Here is a 21,745-nt window from a genome sequence, read left to right on the forward strand (position 1 = left end):
GTCCAACTGATGGTCAAAAACGTTGCAGAAGTGGTTGTCTTTGCCTCTAGCAGGTGTAAGCTCTCTTGGTAGAGCAGCCCCAAGGTGATGGGAGATGCTCAGCCCTCTTGGTCATGGGGTTTGTACTGGGATTCAACCGTTGTGGGTGCACATGGGGAGGGGCAGTATCTAATAGGCAAAGGCTTCAGTTCAGTGCATGCAAATGACTGGAGGAAAATTCTGATCTCACTGATGCAGGCTTTCCCGCTGTGTTATTGGCTAGGGAAGGGAATGGTCCCCTGGTTGGCATGTACCATTAGTGAGGTCAGTGAGATTGAACCCGGACAAAAGTGCCTTGATCTTGCTCCCCCCCGCAAAGATCAGGGTTGCTTCTTACCATGCCCCCCAAGTAAGCTGGCCCTTGATATTTGGGGCTGGAGGGAAGCCAAAGAGATGGATGGCTGGAGTTGGGGTGGGGTGAGGCCAGGACGCACTGTGGTCTGTGCAGCACTTTGCACACCGCTGCCTCTGGGCAAACAACAAAGAGAGGGACTTCTGTTGGCCACAGTTCCCTGGGCATGTGAAGATCCCTTGCTGACCACAGGTTGCAGCCTCTAGGACAACTACATGCTTAGTCAGCGTGCCAGCCCCAAACCAACCAGGTCCAGTGTAACTCAGGGCTCTGAGAGGCAGGTGCATAAGGAGTCTAAGGCCTGGTCTACACTAAGGGCGGGGGTTGAACTAGGGTACGCAAGTTCAGCTACGTGAATAGCGTAGCTGAACTCGAAGTACCCTAGTTCGAACTACTTACCCGTCCAGACGCCGCGGGATCGAAGTCCGCGGCTCCAAGGTCGACTACGGTGGTGGAGTTCCGGAGTCGACCGGAGTGCGTGGGGAGTTCGAACTATCGCGTCTTGATTAGACGCGATAGTTCGAACTCCGAGAAGTCGAACTCACCGCGTCGACCCGCGCGGTAAGTATAGACCTACCCTAAGGGTATTTCCAGGAGCAAAGCTGGGTTTTTGAATCAAACTGTCCAAGTTCCGAGCACTTTCTCGGCGGAAACAGTGTGTAACCAAGGTTTCCTTTTCTTACACAGCTTTGCTGGAACCGAGAGGATCTGGATGTGTTATTTACCGTATTGCTTCAAAGGATTCTCAACAAGGTGCCTGATCTCTACAACAGTAAGTACAAATGTGAAAACGCAGCTAACCATCGAGCGCGGTGTCCTCTAAACTCTGACCGGATTCCACAGCAGGGAGAGGACCCACCTTAAGATTTGTACATTGATTAGAGACAGGAGGAAAAAGAGATTGTTGGCTGCAAAGAGGCCAGGAAACGTGCTGCTTCTATCAGAGGAAGAGACGTGACATTTGTATAATGCTTTCCATCGTCACACACATTAACTACTCCTTGCTATGAACGTAGGAAATCTGAAGAAGCCGGACAAAGGGATTAGGTGACTTGTTCAAGGCCACAAAATGTGTGTGAGTCAGAGAGGGAATTGGAATTGCAGACTCTTAATGAATCATGGATATTGCACGTATCTGTGCCCAGAGAAAGGACCGTTAGTGGAGTATGACCAATGTGGTAGGTTGGAATGAATGATTTCTAATGGCCGTAGATTGTAGGGGCAGTAAAATAATGGACTCCAAAGCCTGTGCAGCTAGGGAGAATGGGAATCCTCCCCTTGAACAGCCTGTCTGGTGCAGGGGACTAGACAGGGGTAGGACATTGTTTCAGACGGAGACAGGATGCACGCGAGGAGCAAATTCTGCTTTTGTGTGTTTGCAAACTACTTCTGTTGGCATCAATGGGTTGCTCTATGCATGTGTGCGAGCAGAATTTGGCCTGAAGGATCCAGCTGCAATAGGAGAGAGTTTTGTCAGGCTGCGGCATCTTCCCTTCGGCTGGACCCTCTTTGGCTATGAAAACCCAACATGCTGAGTGCTGCAGGTTGGTGCACGTGGGTGGGCCACCATTTCCCTATGGCATACACTTGTTCCCCAGCTCCAAGCCACTGGAAGGGCGAATGTAACCTAGAACATGCTGGCTTCCCTCCATTCTTGTTGCTTCTGGGGTTGTCCTGTCTATATGTTGTGCTTTATCGCAGTGGCATCAGTCTTCCTGGCTCTCATTCCAAGTTCCAAACACCACATCCCGCCTTAATCTCATTCATTGGCTTAACAAATACACGAGGTTATATTGGTGGAGTGTGTCAGCCCCTTTGCACAGCGCTGTCTGGTGTTGGGAACCTTTCTAGGAGTTGCATTACCTGCCCACCTGATTTGTGGGCACTGCCAGGTGGTTGGATGTTTACATGCCATCATTTGTGTCTGCAACTCATTCTACCTGCAGTTATTTTGGGGGCTCTGCGAGGGGGGCTGCTTTAAGTTCCCTTTGAAAATCCTTAAGCCTAATGTGACTTGCAAGAGTCCAATAGCACCTCTTTGCAGAATCAGGGACTGAACCTACACGAGTCTCCTCTTCTAAGCACTAGAGCATGTTGCTTTCTGATCTTACGCCTTCCAGGCCTTCTGTGGTACAAGTTACTCTCTGGTGAGGGTTTCACATTAAGGGATGTTTGTAATTTAAAGCAATTTCATTATGATCATTAAGTAAAGGTCTTAAGACTTCATGTAATGAGAAGCTTTTTAGGGAATGTTTGTTTCTGTTAATAGGATTGTGTTGTATTTCTCTAGTCTCTGGTGTTTCTCGTAATTTTTTTCAGTAGAAAGAAATGAAATCTGAAAACTTTCCTTTGTCAGATGTAATTAGTTTTTAGGTTTGAGGAACAAAGAGCTCTGAGGTGTTGAGGATCACTTTAAATTAAATCTTCATTCACTGTGGAAGTAATGAGAGGAAGGCAACAAATTGGGCATGCCGAAGAATCTTCTTTTGTACAGAATCTTTGCTTTTATAGCTGTTCCACAAGAGGAGCCAAAGGGATTGAAATATCAAAGCTGAGATGCCATTGCTTTGGAGGTCTTGTTGATAGGCTCCAAACGTTCCTGTCCCACAAGGAGCTCTTGTGTACACAACCACGGCAGTTGCCAACTTGGGTATGCTCCTCAGTGAAGCTGCTCACCTACAGCCACACTTGAGGCGTTAAAACGTACGGCTGGTTTGTTTTCAAAGGTCCATTTCAAGTTTCAACAGTTCTGTGGAGGAAAGGCTTCCAAAATGGCCACAGGAACCTGCTCCTCAGAGGAGCGAATCCAAAATGGCAGCCACAAGTGGGCCTCCATAGCTGCTTTGGATGATGTAAGAGCTGATTAGCAACATAGGAATTGCCAGATTGGATCAGATTCATGGTCCACCTAGTTCAGAATCCTGTCTCCCACAGTGGCCAGCACCAGATGCTTCAAAAGAAGGTGCAAGATCCGCACAGTGGTAGGATAATCTGCCCCCTACATTAATCTCATACTAATCTCCTATAGTTAGAGGCTGGCTTTAATCCCTGAAGCATGAGGTTTAATATCCCTTCCAATTTTTTATCATAATTAGCTATAACAACCCTTGATATCAATAACAATTTCCAGTGCCTCCTTAATGTGCCAGTACAGACGACATCTGCTGTCAAAACACTGGAGAGGTTTTCAAAGCCTCTGGACTAGCTATAAGGATCTGTTCCCTGCTGAGGACCCCAGAGGCCACTTTGGAATCTTTAAAAGCATATGTTCAGATGGTAGCACCTTGAGGCCCCAACTGAAATGGAAACCATATTGTGCTTGGTGATGGACAGACCCATTGTGAAAGACGGTCCCTGCCCCAAACAACTTACAATTTCAATAGACAAGCTTGAGGAGAGAGGGGAAATATTCTCCCCATTCTATAGATGGGGAACTGAGTCAGATAGTCGTTGATTTAGCAGAGCATCTACGCAGGTGTGGATGGTACTGTCATCAGAGGCAACCAATATGGTGGCGGTGATTTAATGGCGCCACAGGAAATAGGGAAGCCCTAGAAATTGCAATATGTCTGCTACACTTTAAACATTGATTGGCCATCATATTTCTTGGGGAGTTGGGAAAGCTGGTGACACATAAAGGTTACATTTGTGTCTGTTGAAAAGGGGAGCTGAGCAGAGCAAATTCTAAAACATTTCAGAAATCTCTGAAAGGAGTAGAAGAGACCTGAGTCTACAGTGCTATCTGAGACTGTATCAGTTACAAAGGGAAGTCTCACAAACAGAAAGATCAGGCTGGCCTTCTAGTATTCATTGGTCAATAGTCCTTCCCATGGATGGCTGTGAAAATATGGACTAGACCAGGGGTTGGCAACCTTTCAGAAGTGCTGTGCCGAGTCTTCATTTATTCACTCTGATTTAAGGTTTCGCGTGCCAGTCATACATTTTAACATTTTTAGAAGGTCTCTTTCTATAAGTCTATAATATATAACTGAACTATTGTTGTATGTAAAGTAAATAAGGTTGTTTAAGAAATGTTTAAGAAGCTTCATTTAAAACTAAATTAAAATGCAGAGCCCCCCGGACTGGTGGCCAGGACCCGGGCAGTGTGAGTGCCACTGAAAATCAGCTCGCGTACCGTCTTCGGCACCCGTGCCATAGGTTGCCTACCCCTGGAATAGACTATGGCAGACAGCAATGCAAGGAGATCTAGCCTGAACGTATTTGTATAATTATAGTCAGTGTAGGTGGGGTCACCTACCCAACACTTTCCATGAGAAACCCTTGTTTTCAGTTACTTTCCCCAAGCTAAACTGTGTTGAAATTTCCTAGGCGGGTGTCTGCCTTGGCCTGAAATCTTGTTTTGGGGAAGTTTCAGCTAAAGTGGTATTTCCAAGAATGGGGTTAGAAAAAAATGTTTTGTCATGTAAAAAAAACAAAACCAAACCAGAATGTCATTGATAAGCTCCCATATATCCCTGCTTTGTAGCAGGGACTTGAAATTCAGCAGGAGAGGGGTCACCCAAGGGTCAGGTTATGTGCTCTTTGTCCTCCCTAGATATATTAGCACAAAGTTAGCAGAGTTGTAAACCTCTGAAAAATCTGCACAGTCGAGACTGGTGGGTTTGGCAACTGAATTCTCCAAAGAGTCCATCTGCACTGAACATAGAATCGGAGACATGTGGGGGCTGCACTGGGGTGATCCCCCACCAGAGTTGCTTATGCTGGCTACAGGGCTGCGTGGTGCAGACCAGGAGGTGTCCAATAGCAGTAGCTGAAGGGAGAATCTGTCATGACGTATTCAAAGTGTACATTGCTGAGTGGTGAATCCTCCCCTCCCCTGTCTGAGGCAGGTGCTAAGTATTATCCTCATTTTGCAGCGGTGGAAACTTGGTGATAGACTTTTCCAGGCCACACACCAAATCAGTGTAAACTACAGCCCGTGGCTTGGGCAAAATGACTGGTGACTGCTGCAGACGTCCGCTTCGAAAAGAGTGACGATGGGTCAGAGCTCCGCTCCCTCCTCCCGTCCAATGTAACAGGGTCTTGTTTGTGGGGCTGCGTTTCTACGCGCGTTCCGAGGTTTGACCAGAGCTCGCTTCAGAAAGGGTGCAAGGCGTTCGGCTGGGGGAGGTCTGACTCCTGAGCACTGCCTGGGCCGTTTCGCCGAGGTACACGGTGAGGACAGCCTAAGTCGGTGGGGTTGCAGGTGCTCCGTGAGGGTTTCTGAGAGCCCAGAATGTGGCCGGTGCACCTGTTACCTGGCTGGAGAGGGTGGACCGAGGGCTGGGTGGGAGGGGAGCTGAGCCTTTCCCTTTCTCAGGGCTGCGGAATGAGACAACGTGAACAAGGAGCTGAACTGGGGGCTGGCATGGAGGTGTGGAAACGCAGTGGGTCCAATCCTCCTGTGCAACCCAGCTCCACTCGGCACAGGCTCCAGCAGGGCTTACGGCTGGCTTTAGGCCACATTTAACCCTACCTATTGCTCTGACGCCAAGGAGCTGGTGTGGCAGCTGGCAATAACTGGAGCATGGAGCACCCTGCCCACACCCCCTTTCCCAGCCTGGCCCCCCCTGATATCAGAGGCTATGGAGGGGCATGGAGCAGCCATTCGCTGGGGGCCAGCCCTGCTGCTGAGCTGGATTTAGCATCTTTGTAGCCTCTGAGCTGGCTAAGGGGGGCCATGGCACAACGATAAATTGCCCCTCTCCCCTGGATAACAGGGGAACACTTAATGGGGTGTCTGGAGTGAAGAGGGTTTTTAGAGTCTTTGGAAAACGCTGGGCCTCAGGCGTAAACAGGAGCAACTCAGCTGGAACTAACCGAGTGACAGCAGGGATCAGTTTGGCCTCGGTCCCTTCCTTCCTGTGACAAATGAAGGGAGGGAGGGAGCTCCCTTTTATGGACACCCAGCCTGCCAGTAGCTATAAAATCCCTCATAGTAGCTGTTCTCTAATTGCTCTACCTGTAAAGGGTTAATAAGTCTCACTGCTGTGCATAGGTAAAAGGAAGTGAGTGGACACCTGGCCAAAAGAGCCAATGGGAAGACTAGAACTTTTTAAAATGGACTAAAGACTCTCCTTTTGTCTGTCTGTTGTTGTTCTCCCGGGGAGAGGTGGACAGGGCAAGAGCTATGCTGTAAGAAGCTTGGGGCCAGGTATGAAAAATCATCAGTATCATACCTAGAAACTACTCATTTAAAACCCCAGATATGTAAGTAGATCAAGAAATGTCTATAAAGACGCGATTAGGTTTATCCCTTTGATTTCTTTATGGCTTGTGGATTCCTCTGTGCTAACCCCAGGTGCTTTTGTTTGGCTTGTAACCTTTAAGTTGGACCTCAAGAAAGCTATTTTTGGTGCTTAATCCTTGTAGTTGCTCTTTTAAAATCTAGCAATAGCCTGAGTTCCCAGATGTATTTTCTTTCTTTTTCTTTAATAACAAAATTTACCTTTTTAAAGAATAGAATTGGATTTTTGTGTCTTAAGAGGTTTGTGCACATTGTTTAATTAGCTGGTGGCAACAGCTGATTTCTTTTTTTCTTTCTCAGCTCTTCTGTGTGTGTGTGTGTGTGTGTGAGAGAGAGAGAGAGAGAGAGAGAGAGAGAGAAAGGGCGTGAGGATGCCCCACAGGAAGGAATTCCCAAGTGCATCTTCCTGGGCTCTCAAAGGGGTTTTTGCACTTGGGTGGTGGCAGCATCTACCCATCCAAGGTCAGAGAAAAGCTGTAACCTTGGGAGTTTAACACCAGCCTGGAGTAGCCAGTATCAATTTTTAGAATCTTTGCGGGACCCACCCTCTGCACTCGAAGTGCCAGAGTGGGGAACCAGCCTTGACACTTCCCCTGCAGCACGATCCCGCAGCAGGAGAATAGCGTGCTCACTTTCAAAGCTTGGCTGGCCTCTCCTAGCTCACCTCCTGGCAAGTCCTGCCTCTGCACTTGTCAGAAAGGCTGCTTGAACGCAGGCACTTCTTGACAAGGCTACTTAAATGAAGAGCCCTGTGTGGTGTTCAGCAAAAAGCGGCGAGTAGTGAATTGTTCTGTGAATTTATTATTGATAACTAACATGAGCTTATTTTAATGGCGTTCCCTGGTCTCTTCTGGAGAGCAGCAGTGGCGGGATAGGGATAAGTGCAGGAAGGGATGTAACTGTCACCATTTCACCTTCGGGTCTGTCTTCAACCTATCTCTTGATGTTGGAATCCATTCATATTCCTTGAACTTAAGTGCAGCCGTGTTATTAGACCTTCTCTCATGACCGCTCAATGCTAAAATACGTAGCAGCTACCCAACAGACCATCCCTTCCTCAATCACATTGCTGGCAGGCTGGAGACAGCTTCCTGAACTGCGGCCAGCAAGCTGCCCTTTGCCGAGTGTCTCTAGAGCAGCACAGTTGCCAGAAAAACACTGAGAAGGTCTCTCAGATCTTAGTCAGAGCACTAGTATTTGTTCTCCGAGCACAGAGAACTGCTCAGGCTGGCGATAGAGAACAAGTGTGGAAACAGAGCCTGCCTCCATGTTGCCAGTGCTCAGAAACCATCGGCCACTCCCTTGACTGTGAACTCTCCGCACGACAATGGCACGCTGACAGCCCTGGGTTGGATTGCATTAATCTAGCAGCCGGGAATGGCTGCCAGCAGAGGGCACTCAGTCAGCACTGAAAAGGGAGGGAGATGTCTGTCTGGTGCGCTCAGCCAAGCATTCACAATTTGCTTCAGAGTCACTGGGCCCAATTTGGCACTGTTTACACCGGAATAACTCCTTCCTGTGACATTCCTGTTACCAGAAGGGGGCTGAAAGGGAGAGACACTCACCGTGAGGTGATGTAGCTACTGAGGGGGTCTCCAAACACCTGGGACCTCATTTACCTGCTTATGCCGAGCCAGCCTCGCTGAGATGGCTTCTGCTCTTATGTTAGGGGTGGTCGCCTGTTACCAGCCCACGTCATTGACGCTGCTGAAGTTAACGAGCTGCCCCCAATAAACGGCTAATGACACTGAGATTTTTGGGGCTATGGGTCCTGAGAGGCCATTCAAGGGGAGACGAGCAAAGGTGTGGGGGTACCTCCTGAGGGCAGCGTTTTAAGTTCCCCATCTGGGTGCTGATATCTCCAGTACCTGTTCACGCTGGGTGCTCCAGTGTGTGTTACTCGCAGAGGGGTTGTGACGGGCTAGAGGCCCGTATTGGCTGGTTCTGCGAGGTGACCTATGACCGAGAGGTGCCTGGGAATGATATCCAGGTGCCCGAATGTACATGGGTGATGTAGGTGGTGCCCAGCAACGTGATGCGTTAATCGCTCCTATTACTACTGCTGGGAAACCTCAGGTCTATTAGCTGTGGCCTTGCTGGGTAGCTGCCATTCTGGAAGGCCTGGTAACTCAGGAAAACAGACGTGTAAGGACACCATGGTTTGGCCTTACAAGTAACTCACTTCAGTGGATAACGTGACCAGGATCGGGCTCTCACTTGGCAGCTGTGAAAATATATTGTATGCAGAGCCCTTTCCTGCATTTCAATATCTTCACTGATGTTATCTGATATTCAGAATTCATGCTGTTATTGAGCATTTCGGTCACATGGTGCTGGGTCTGTTTCCCTGATTCGATCAACCTCATGTTTATGGCGTGAATGGGGGAATTCAGAATTTGCTTTTCACTAACCTGCAATACTTCCTTTAAATTGAACCATTCTGGCAAACTTTCCTGCCAGTAATCCTGTCTGCTAGAACACGGCCCAGTGGGAATAGTGAAAGGGAGTGAGCACGTACAAGAATTCCTGCTTGGGCCATCAGCAGGATTTGAACCCAGGACCGTCCTTGCTGAAAGCTTGAGCCTACGGCTTGAGCTAAAAATGTAATTCCCTTAACTGGCAACTATAGAGGACTCTTATCTTATGCTAGAGGGCGGCTCTGCCAGTATGAGTTACACACAGTCACAGCAAACTCACTACAACAGGTGCAGAATTTTTGCAATGTGCCGGTATTTATTTCACTGCTGAAGCACAGAGTCACTGTGCAGATCAATAGAGTTTGCACCAGAGGGGGGCGGTGGAAATGAAAGGGAATTTTTAGCCTTTGAAAAGAAGATGGATCGTGTCTGCTGTGTGAAATTCAGAGACCTGGACATGAGTAAGACGTGCGTGCGATGAAAAATGTCCTGAAAGTTTGTCCTGTATAATTTGGATGTAGAACTCTAACTTTGTGCAAAATGATAGGGGCCGCCCAGAGAATACAAAAGCTGAGGGGCATGCAGTACCACAGCCCATAACGTTGTTTGAACATTGTCTGCAAATCCCAGAACGGGCCATTAGAAATTAAAGAGATGCTGTTAATCTGAGCTGGAAATAAAGCAGAACACACATGAGCTCCTCTGGTTGGTCTAGACTACTTGTGGTGTCAACTTCAATTGGAATAAACAAGTGTTGCTCGGCTGTAGTGAGCTACTGGAATGCAGAGTGTTGCTGAGAGCTAGAGATTTCTCGGTTCCCAGATGACAACCACTTGCCCAATTTCTGCTCATTTTTAAACACAGGCAGTTGTGAAACTGAGAGGGTACTCATGGGTGCTCATTACTACTTCTTCTTTTGTGCTAGCTTTTCCTCCAGCGCCCACTTCTTGCTCTCACAAGGGAGTTCATATCAAATATTCAAGGCAGATTACAGCAAGAACCACACATGCACTAAAAAAAAAACCCAAAAACCTAAAATGTTCAGTTGCTCAGATAAAGGAGCTAAAAATGTTCTATACAGAAAGGGAGGCTTTCTCAGTCCTTGCTCCCTGGGCAGTTCCGTTTTTATTAATGCCAAGCCAATGTCTGTTCTGCAATGGGTCCCAGTTGGACATGCCACAGTTTATTATATGGTATAAATAAAAAATGGCTTCCAGGGGTAACACGTGTGACTAATTCAAAAAAATGTTTGTGTAGCACTAATTTTTTTTTTAAAGTGACAAGTGTAATCCTCTGATAGGTTTGGGCCTGTTTGAAGTGAGTTTGGGGGGTCTCCGGGTCTGTTCCTAGTGAATACATTGTCTGTGTTACTAAAAACACCATTGTAACTGCCATTATTCGTAGATTCTAAGACCAGAAGGATCCATTGTGATAATCTAGTCTGATGTCCTGTGTACCACAGGCCAAGAATTTCACCCAGTGCTTCCTATAACCTGTGACTAAGCTGTTTAAAAATTTAAAAAAAAAAATCTTATCTTGATTGAAAGACTTCAAGTGAGGGAGAATCCACTGCATCCCTCAGTTCATTGCCCATACTGGTTGGACTACGTTTCCCATGATTCACTGCAGTTGTTGTCTATCTCACTGGCAGGGGCATGGAAAATGCAGCCTGACTGGCTGAGGTATCTGCACTACAACTCCCATGAGACACTATGATGGCATTTCAGAATCAAAACGGTTGTTTTCAGCCAAAACCTGAACATTTCAGTTTCTGGACATTCCGGTTTCCAAAGGGGAAAAAACAAACTTTTTGTTCAGAAAGCAGATTCTTTTCATGAAAAATCTCATTTAGTTGAAAACCTGATTTCCCCCCCACCCCCCATCAAAAACAGTTTTGACAGAAAACTTTCAACGATCCCCACTAGAGACCTGATTAAGGCTCCTATCAGGAAAGTATCTAGAACTGGCCCAACGACTTGCTATCAATATATCTGACACAGGTTGGGGTGCTCCTTCCAAAATGTTGTTTGAGGGGCATTTAAGAAAGTAAGAAAGTGCTTCAGTCCCACTAGTCAGGGATGAAGCACATTGGCAATACATTGTAAAATGCTCGTGCTGTAATGGACCAGGGTGTAGGCGATCCAGACTAGCGGTCACAGCTGGGCTGAGGTCTGCCCACCAGGGGAGGGTAATTGCCAGGCAGGAACTGGAGGAATCGTAAGAGCCAGGTTCCATAAGCAGGAGTCAGGGTCAGGCTGGGGTCAAAGACTGGAGATCAGAGGCAGTACCAGCTTAGAATCGAGAGGCAGCAGGAGATCAAGCAAGGACTGGAATTGCAGAAGGCCAAAGTCTGTGTGGTTGCGCGGAAAACCCTTCGGGTTAAATAGGGTGTGTGGCCAATCAAAGGGCTGCAGGGTACTGTCAATCTGAATCTTTTGGGCAGTACTTCCTGCAGCGCGTACTCTCCATAGAGCTCCCTGGCTGTGCCTTTGCATGGCCTCCGAATGGCACTGTGAGACTACCAGCCGTCCCATGCCACACAGACCTGGGTTCTAATCCCTGGGTGCTTTATCTGGTCTTGTCTACACTAGGACTAGTGCTGCTGATTGTGAAGGTGGGAACACTAGGTCTAAGACAATGCGCTGGTGGTTAAACTCCCATATTGTGTAGATGTGCTTTGAGCCAGGTTAGGCGGCACAGCATTTAAATGCCCTGTGACTACCTAGTACCTTGTTGACACCAGGTTCCGTGAATGGTGATGAATGGTGGGGAAGGCCAGGATATAGACCAGCCAGTGAGCATTTCCCATTGCTCATCTGTCACCTTTCATGGTCTCTAGCAAATGTTTTGAAGTTAAAGTCCAAGAAATGGCCCTAGCAAGGAATTCCTTAGTTTAATGCAAAATTCTCCACACCACTCTGACCTCAATGGGCATGTCTGTAGAGAACACATGAGTGATCCCTTGAGCAGGCTGAGAGGAATTTTGTCTGGAATGAACAGTTTAGATGCTGTTTAATTGGTGTGAATTTTTTGAACGTTGTCTTAATACTAACACATTTGAAAGTGAAGTGGGCATAAACTTGCTCTGTCCTCTGCCAGGAATTTATCATTCATGAAAGTTATTTTGCACTTAGGGCAACTGGGGGAAAAGTGACATGTGATTTTTGGACTGTAGCTTTGGATGGGAAAATAAACTTTCTCCAAGTGATATGATGCTACAATAAGAGACATTTGGAAACCGGCCAAAGCCCATGAGTACATCCTCCTCTAGAAATACTTTGCAGTTTCTTTCACTCATTCTTTTAGAGTATAATTGTGGTGGTGGTGTTTCTAATTATGCTGCAGCTGCAATAACTAGTTACAGGTATGATTAGAGGTTGTCTAGCGGTGCGGGCCAAGGGACGTACTGGCCGCAGCCGCTTCCTGCAGCTCCCATTGGCCTGGAGCAGCGAATTGCGGCCAGTGGGAGCCGCGATTGGCCAAACCTGTGGACGTGGAAGGTAAACAAACCATCCCGGCCCACCAGGGGCTTTCCCTACACAAGCGGCGGCCCTAGTTTGAGAACCACTGCTCTAGGATCTATAAAACAAAACCATGTCACTGAAGGAGCCTGCTCCCCCAGGATTTCCATAGCAGCGTGGGGCTTGCTCCTTGTCATTGAAAATGCACTTCGTTAAGAAGTCTGAACTCTAATGCAAGCTGCAAGAGCCCCATTTCCCTGAGTGGCGTAGAACTCTGACTGTAATTCCGCTCTCCCAGCCTGGCATCGGCTGGCCTTGCATTTCAGGAAATGCACACGCGCGTTCGCTTTGCCAGATACCTGACTGCCTTTTGGCTGACTCCAGTCCTGAGGGCACACAGTGAATTAGTTCCAGGAAACAATTCCCACCAAGCCTCCTCAGGGGTAATACCCACTTGCCAGTAGGCAACTCTGATCCTGTGGCACCTTTCACTCTGGGATCTCAAAGTGCTTTTCAAACCTCACGCCTCACCTCAGCCCTATGAGGGCAGCTAAGGGATCACGTCACCCAAAGCTTGGGTGTAACTCAGAAGCTGTTTGCTATTGCACAGCCTGGCGTGAAATGTTTCAGGGAGGAAGTGGTGAAGAACGTGATATGCAATTTGCAGTGTGGGGAGGCAGACGGTAATTACTGAAGGCAGAGTCTGGCTTGGGCCCTGGGGTTAACACCCTAACTCCGCCAGCAGCAGCAACAACAAAAAAAGCACCATGTAATCTTTCGTAACCATAAGCAGGCAGGCCCTCTTCTGACATCTCCTCCCAACAGCAGTGTGCCCCCTTAGACAACAGCAGGGCTGGTTCAGCAGAGTCTCAGATGGAAGGATAACATCACCCCCAAATCACCATTTTGCAGCACGTGGCTGCTTCTTTGTAGGTCTTCCATCCAAGTGACAACCCCACCCAACTCTGCTGAAGCTGGAGGCATCTGACAGGATCACAGCGCAAAGTGTTACAGCTACAGGCTAACCACAGCCCCTAATTACTCATTATTTCCCCCTTCCCACCCTCCTTTTGTGGCTATTTTTATTTTTTTCTAACTCTTGATGGTTTGATTTCTCCACACCGGCACCTGTAGCACACTGCAATTGAGCAGATGAGTCACATGCCACCCACGTTGTACCTCTAGAAAGATGGTGGCAGGATGCCAGAGGCCTACCTAGCCTTGTTCCTCACCCATTTTGTCCGCACAGTTAAACGATCCAGTTTTATCCCAGTAAAGGCAGTACAGCATGCTCCTGGTTTTCCCTGGGTGGCTGGCTGTTTCTCATGCACGGCTCCTCAGGAGAAGGCATGTTGCCTGCTCTGCAGAAATCGAGCTCTGGAGCGGCCTTCTTGTGTACTGCCTGGTTTGAACCTTTGTCATTTTGCTGGCCAGCCAAGCACACTCCACTGTAAAACCTGCCAGTGGTGTGGGCAGAAGGGCCTGGGAGGGGGAAATCGCATGGACCTGGCATGTTCTTGCTGAAACACGTGGGCTGGCTGGGGGAGAGCCCAGGGCAACATTCAGTGCTCCAAAGAGAGAGCAGGGGGTGACGTGACACAGGTATTCAGGCATTTCACTACAGCTCCCAGCACGCGCTCTGACCACTGGGGCCCTGTCCAGTGCGGTATTGCTCATACCTGAGGCCTAGCCTGTGTCCCTGCACCTCTGTGGAGCAGGCTGGAGGGGGGTAATCGTAATCCTGCTCCAGGGTGACATGAAGGGCCAATCCCTCCTGGGAACTGCTACAGCGTCTTGTGCAGCTCTCCAAAAGCTCCTCGGCTTGCCTGCCCTCCCCAAGGCACAAAGTGCCTGCCTGTGCAGACTCATCTGAGAACAGGAAAGCAGGAGGCAGATGGTGGAACACATGCTTCTGAAAGTGACCCCCTCCGCTGTGGTTTTGTACTCGTAGGCAAATGGATTTTGCGGCTCCAGTCAATCTACTCATAGCTGGAGAGTCACTTGACAAGTGCCGGGGAGCTACCACCCCCAGCACCGCACCCTGCGCTGTCTTGTAGGCAAATAACACACAGCGTGTTGCAGTTTCAGGTAGGCCAAGGTGGCTGCTTGGGTTTTTTTGTTTTGTTTTGTTTTTTTAAGCAAACGCCTATATCCATTCTAAAGAGAGACAAATGGCTGTAGTCAGACCCCAGCAGCGGGAATCTAAACCAGATGGGGAGTTGGATTATGACGGGTCTGGCGAGCCAGGGGTGTTCACACACTTGGCAGCAGAGCGAGAGCGGAATGATCCACACCAAAGAGGGTTTTGCAAGAATAGCAGGTTCCGTTTCTTCTTTCGTGCTGAGAGCGAGAAGTGGCTGCCGCCCACCACCCAGCCACACGCTGCGGCCACAAAGTCTGTTTGCTTTAGCAGCTTGGTTACCCCTTCTCCTAGGTGTGTGGGAGGGGATGGGCTCCAGCTTGGAGGAAAGTACTCTGTGCAGTCTGTGCTGGTGTGGGGCATGCTTCGCACTGACTCGAAACATGCACCGTCTCTGGGTGACACAGGTCAGACTACACCAGCATCTCCCCAGCTGTGGGAATTGAGAATGGCAAATAGAGGAAGTGGTCAACTTTGAAACCAAACTAAGCTTTGGCTCAGACACATTGGGGTGAAGCTAGTTTCTGTTGAGTAATTTCAGAAGCTAATCTAGCTGCTTCTTAAACTGGTGCAAGTCTCAGTAAATGTGTGTGGGCACTTACTCCAGCCTACTTTAGAAAAAGAAATGAATCCCGCTGCAATCCCATGTGTACTGTACAGGATTTTACTAAGCAATAGGAAAATGAAATGAATCCACTGTATTTCTCTAATCTTCTGATGTCAACACTTTTAGGTTGTGTCCTTCTGTTTTCAGTTTAGTCACTAGGCCGGGGTTCTCGCAACAAAAAATTTGGTGGCCTGAGAGTGCGGCCACCAACTCTTACTGGTGGCCACCCTGACACTTCTTCCTAAAATACTTGATTAACTGTAGGAAAAAGCAAATAAATTGCACATACACATTGTAATTTATTCATGTAGGGTTTTTTGCAGACTCAATAATAAAAATATTACTGTGAAAAGTGATATTTGTAATATCATTTTTCTCAGCAAGTCCCAGGACAATTTAAGCCCTGGGTTGGGTGGGGGTGGTCAGAGGTCGAGGCAGTGGGGGACACATGGTGGGATGGATGTGGGCCCAGGCGATGGAGGGGTGGATGCAGGGCCAGGAAGCCAGTGGCATCCAGGGGTGATGGGGAGGAGGCCATGGCTGCGGGGCCAAGAGAAAGGAGGGTGGATGGTGAGCCCTGCAGCTGTGTGGCTGGAGCTGGGGGTTGGCGACCGCTGCTGGCGGGCCCGTGGCCAGAGCCCAGAGCTGGGGGCAGGAGCTACATGGCTGGGGCAGAGAGTTGGAGCCCAAGGCCAGTGCCCACCGGCTCTGCTTCCCCTCCCATCCTCCCCCCTCCCATATCACCTCTCAGGAAGCTGTCGTGGCCGCAGGGAAACCCCTGGTAACCACATTCGAGAAACGCTGGTCTAGGGGTGAGGTTCCCCCCAATCTTTGTGTGTGTTCTTATGCTTTCGTAAACTGGAGTAATTTTTGCCATTTAATCAGTCCTGGAGAGAATGCATCTGCTTTGGTTTGTTCTTCGAAGATGTCTGTTTTTTAAACAGTTTCATTTCAGCATTTCCCCTTTGCATCCTTTTCATTGTGTCCCTCTTTTGGGCTGCAGCAAATTCAGTCTCATCTCCATGCATGGACTGATCTCCCACGCAGTTTAGATCCCAACATTTCTGCGATTTCTATATCGGGCAGACTGGACAAAATGAGGCCCGACTGGACTACCTAGCTGAATGTGCGGCTTGGCTTTGAGAGGTGACACTGTAAGAGTGACATGATGGGATTCCAGGTTGTCTCTGATTTTTAAGGTCACAACTGCTTGGTTTACAAGTAAAATGCTTTTTCTCCTAACTACCAGCCCTGCAAACTCAACCTGGGATCTGAATGTTGAGCTGGCTTCTTTCTGGTTTCAAATTATGAGCCTTAAAGATTCTGTCCACAATAACACCTTTGCAAAGTTCTTCTGAAGCTGGGCAGACCTGGCCCTGAGTTTGAAGGAAACAGGGCACATTTTAAAGTTTGGTACCCACACTTAGGCATCTGAATACAAGGGGCTTCTTTTGCAGAGGTGTTGAGTGTCTGCCGCTACATGGACTTCTTTGCCATGTGGGTGTTACAATCTAGTCCACATTTTATAGCAGCACAATAGTAACTGACGGGGGCACAACTTGTGCTATAAATCTACTAGTGCAAGTGCTTTCTGGTGTCAGTAAAGAAGGCGTCCTGTAGGTAATACGCTGGCCTTTAGAAATGGGCTCTGTTGGCCATTGTTTTTAACAAAACAAGCCAGAATCAGAACTTTTGCAGTGATCTTTCAAAACTCCTTGTTTTCGTGTATTTCTTTGTTGGAAACAGAAATCACATATCATTTAATTTAAATAATAATGGCCATTGAATGCAATCCAGCGAACAATGGCTACGTTCCCCCTGCTCCACTCTCACATATTCTCTTTTTTCTCTTTTTCCACAATAACATCTCCAGATATCTGTAACTTTGGAAAAGTGGCAGTGGCAGTCTTATGTTTGCTTTTGTCCCCTGTCGCTTTCCCGATGTTGGAGAAGATTTGAGAAGTTAAAGTGAGGGGAAAAAAGAAAAAGAGAAAGTGGGGGACTTCTTCCCCTGCCCTCGACATGATTCTTTCTATGGGATTTAGCAGCCAAAAAAGAAGTTTTGTTTTTTCCTGTTTCTCAACATTTTGAAAATTTAGGTTTTGAACATGTATGAAAATTTCAATTGGAATGAAACCGGAAAAATTAAGGTTCAAAATTTCCAGTAGAAATATTTTGTTGAAAACATTTTTTTGTGAAAAGATTAGTTCAGTTTTTCCGTGTATTTCCCCCTCCCGCCTTGGAAAATTCAGGGACCTGAACCAGAACCGGAGAACCAGTTTGAACTGATATTTTTACTTGAACCAGAACTGAACCTGAACCAGAATTTTGTTGTACCTAAGTAACCCGAATCAGAACTGAACTGCAAAAAGGGGTTACCAGTTAAAATAAAGGGTCAGCGTTTTTTAAAGCTCAATATTTTAAAAAACGGTGATAAAACAAGCCAAGGCAATAACCAACAGGCAGGTGATTGCGACCAGAAAGGCCTGGCCCGGGAGAAGGAGACGAGAAGGAGGCCAGCCCGTGAGAGCGGGGAGGGTAAGGGGAAGCCTAGGAGCTGCCTGGATAACAAACGAGGCAGCAGGGGCCCCGGGGACAGATGAACCATCTCTGAGACGGCCCCCTGGGGAGAGAAGAGGTGGGGTGTTCCCTGGTCCCAGAAGTTAACAATCACTCTTCAAGCCCAAGGAAAATGTAACGACTCCCTAACCCTTCTCCCCCCCAGACAGGCCTCCTCCCTCCCATCCCCAATCCCTGGGGAGCTCCTCCCTCCTCTTTCCCCACTGGAGGCAGGGTCCACCTCCAAACTCCAATTGATCCTCTCACCACGGAGGTCCAATAAGAGAGAGCAAATCTTACAAGATGTTACGTTAGTTCGCGCCAACAAATTGTTCATAAAAAACAAAAGCACGTTTATCTGACAACACGCAAACACTAGGAAAACTCATGTAAAGTTTTACCAAAAAGAAAAAAAGGTAAAAAATCAAAATAGTTTCAATTTTAAGTTTCAGCTCTTTGAATTTACTTCCACTAAGACTGACATTTGATTTGAACTGGTAACCGAGCCCTAATTTTTTTTGGTGGCTTGAACTGGACCTGAACGCACTGAATGCAACTGAAACTAAACTTGACCCAATATAAATATCAGTTTGATTCCCTTGGAAAACGTTGACCATTTCTGCTTAGAAACTCAGAAATGCCACTGGCCACTTTATTCATGGGCCTAACTTCAGGCATTCAAGTTTTCCAGTGTTTGCCTAAACTGACAATTCTACTGATGCTTGAATCAGGCGGGGTGTAGCCTCTGTGCGGTAGCAGGTGTAGAAAGCATTAAAACCCAGCAGATCTGAAATTGCTCAACCCTGTTTGTCTGAGCCACTGAACCTTAGCTCAGTTTCAACGTTAGCCACTTCCTGTGTTTGCCATTCTCACTCCCCACAGCTGAGGTGGCCCAGGTGTAGTCTGGCCCATACGTTTGATTCAGTGCTAAGCCCGCCCTGCATCTGGACAAAGCACCCTCGACAGAGAGGCTGATTTCCTCCGAGGCTGATCCCACTCTCTGTGCTGAGTCAGAGCTGACAGCAGTGCTTAATTTGTGCCGGGGCTTGCCAGGATTGAGCCCCAGCACCTCTGGGCCTGGCGGTTCAAAGCCCCAGTCCCTCTGGGCCCGGCGGTTTGGAGCCCTGGTGCCTCCGGGTTCGGAGCCCCGGCACCTCTGGGCCCAGCAGTTCGGAGCCTCGGCACCTCTGGGCTTGCTGCATCAGTTATGAAAGTGAAAACATCCCTTGTACCCCGGCACCTCGTCCATTATCCATTTAGCATAGCATGCCAGCCTTCTGTTTGGCAACTGTTGACCAGTAGTAAGAGGAAGGGCAGGGACTACAAAAGCAGAAGGAAGCCCTGGCTTCGGCTGGGTTAGACAATCGTCCTCCTTCACCCCTTTAATTGGATAATACAGCCTCCCGGGTGTGCGTGTGGAGGTGTGAGACCGGCGGAGGGGGGTTGCTTGTTCTTGGATACCACCAATCCTCCGTTTATCCAAATGCAGATGCCATCCATGGTGTTTTCTTTGCTACACCTTTAAGGTTTATTCCTGGCACCCAGGCTAGTTATAACACTGCTTGCTTTCACCGCCTCTTGCCCATAAAATGGAAGGGGGCAAAGGGCACAACTGAGTGGTGCTGATCTGCATGGCCAGCTGCGTTAGAGATGAATGTGATGGCACTTCTGGCTATCAGACGTGCAATACAGATAAGTGCAAGAATTCCTGCTCCTTTAATAATTTGCATTGACCTCCTGCCAGTAATCTGGAAGGAAGTGGTTTGTGGGGAATGGTGACAGTGATGAGTTTGTTCTGAAATGTGGCTATCGCTTGAGGTTTCTGCTTTGGAAAGCTGACTAATTTCCACCGAGAGCAGGCCACAAGAAAAAAATCCCAAGGAATGACTGTGCCGCTAACCTTTTGACACGTAGTTTCAACAGAGGCAAGAAGGGTTTGGGTGACATGGAAATGTTAAGAGCTGAACACCGCCTCCTAAGTGTTATCAGTGCCGTTTCACTCCACGCAACAAGCAACTGGTGTCATCCATCCTGATCTCTGAGGTCTGGGATCTGCTGACTGTCACTCGTCTGAGGAGCAGTGGAGAGCACGCAGGAAGAGTTGGTGCAATAAATATTGATAAACTCTCATCAGTTTCTTCATGGGCCTGTTGATGCTCCTTGCAAATCCAGGTGCCTTTAAATGTTTCCTCCAGCACTGCAGGAGAAGAACATAGCTGATGATGGGGCTCTGACTTACTTACAGGACAATTCGTGAAAACAAGGAGAGCCGCCTTTGAATTGTAGCCCAAGTTTTAGACTGTAAATTCCTCCATGGAAAAGCACCCAGGAAGAATTAGTGACACATATTTGAGTGTTCGGTTGGGGTGTAGGAGGGCGTAAGCCTCTTAATTCAGGTCCTGTTTAGAAATGTCAGTGAACGTGTTGAGCATCCTTGTTCCTCAACAGCTGAAAGAATAACTGTCTCGTACCCTAGATTTAGGGGAGAAGCCAAGGCACTGCAGAAGTCTGCTAGCATATGAATGGATCTCAAAGAAAGAAATAAATCCTGATATGCTAATGTGACCAGCACAGCATCATGCTGTTATTAAGGATATGTCGTGAGAGCACGGACTGAGGAGTTAGCCGATACAAGTCCTCTTCCTGTCTCTCCCACTGGCTCTGTGCTATCCTGACGTGCTCAGATCCCTGATGATGGGTGCCATAGAAGAACCTAGACAAGTATCTATAGAATGCCTAGACTTGGGACAGGTCACATGAGCAGTCTGTGCTGCACGGTGATGTGTATATGGGGGGTGATAATGCATTTACTTCCTTTTTTATTAAGCACTTGGTGCTCTTTGGCTGAAATCATTGTACCAAGTGCCACATACTTAATATCTGGATTCTTGTGTCTGATTAGCCCATTTTTATTGGCCTGAATGGCAATTCCCTCTGAACCTTTGAACCCAGCTTGGATCTATTTCTGTTGCTCTAACTTCTGAGTAGGAGACATCAATATCCTCATGGCAGTGATAGGAATAAATACATATTCAAGGTTGCCTATTGAGAGGTTCCCATTTCTGATGTTAGTGCAGAGAGGACAGGTGTAAAGTGACTTTGGCTTTGAAGCAGTTGAAATTTAGGAGGTTAGGCCCTGGCTAATTTCTTTCTCCAAAGTAGCTTAATTTCGTGGGTGGCAGGATGCAATTTGCATTTGTTTGGCTTTCCAGTGAAACGTTTGGCTTGTCATCTCTTGAGGCACAACATGCTCCCTAAATAGCAGACTAAATTTCTCTACCTAGACTTAAAAAAAAAATACTCTGCCAAATGAAAGGACATATTCCAGTATTTTTTTGTTGTTACAACAAATTGGGTGGATACTGTCAGGCTTCTGTATTCTGGGAATGCGTCCAGAGTCTCTTTGTGTGTAAGTCAGTTACCATGTAATTGTCAGCTTAAATTGCAGTGTTGGATAACTTAGCCTAGTTGTAAGATAAACTGCCTCTCTTCTGACACAGCATCAGCACTGTGAGGGCAAGGAGTTTCTCTCTGGCATTCCCTGTTCTTCGGCTTGACAGAGACTCCTAGGAAACTGTCAAGGTCTGCAAAACGCAGTGGATGCTGGGCTGGAAAACCCCTGGCCCTGCTGGGTGGCTTGGCAAGCATATTGTAAGCGAATACACGACTATTTCCCATCAGCACTTCCTGACCCTCAGTGCAGAGAGATGCCTTGATAAAATCCTGCCTCCACTGTGGTGTGCAAGTGTGATCTAGTGGGAAAAGCTACTGTGCCAGGAAGGACTGTCTCTCTAAGTGTGGCTGTGGCAAATTGTCATGTGAAATACCTGGTTAGCCCAGAGGTTAAACTGAGGTACTAATGGGTGGTCAAACCACATTGCTTCCTTTCCAGACAAACCCTTTCCATGCGGTGATGAGATCTG

The 21,745-nt window shown here is 47.7% G+C and overlaps 1 long non-coding RNA gene across 1 annotated transcript in view; it reads left to right on the forward strand.

The window, feature by feature from the left end:
* LOC120372757 overlaps positions 1-21,745 on the forward strand; it is a 135,589-nt gene that overhangs the window by 18,204 nt on the left and 95,640 nt on the right. The window contains exon 2 of the long non-coding RNA XR_005585172.1: positions 1,079-1,163. This is a non-coding gene — a long non-coding RNA (uncharacterized LOC120372757). The remainder of the gene's footprint in view (positions 1-1,078; positions 1,164-21,745) is intronic.

Source organism: Mauremys reevesii, linkage group 10 (assembly GCF_016161935.1).
Source record: "Mauremys reevesii isolate NIE-2019 linkage group 10, ASM1616193v1, whole genome shotgun sequence".
NCBI classification, from domain to species: domain Eukaryota; kingdom Metazoa; phylum Chordata; order Testudines; family Geoemydidae; genus Mauremys; species Mauremys reevesii.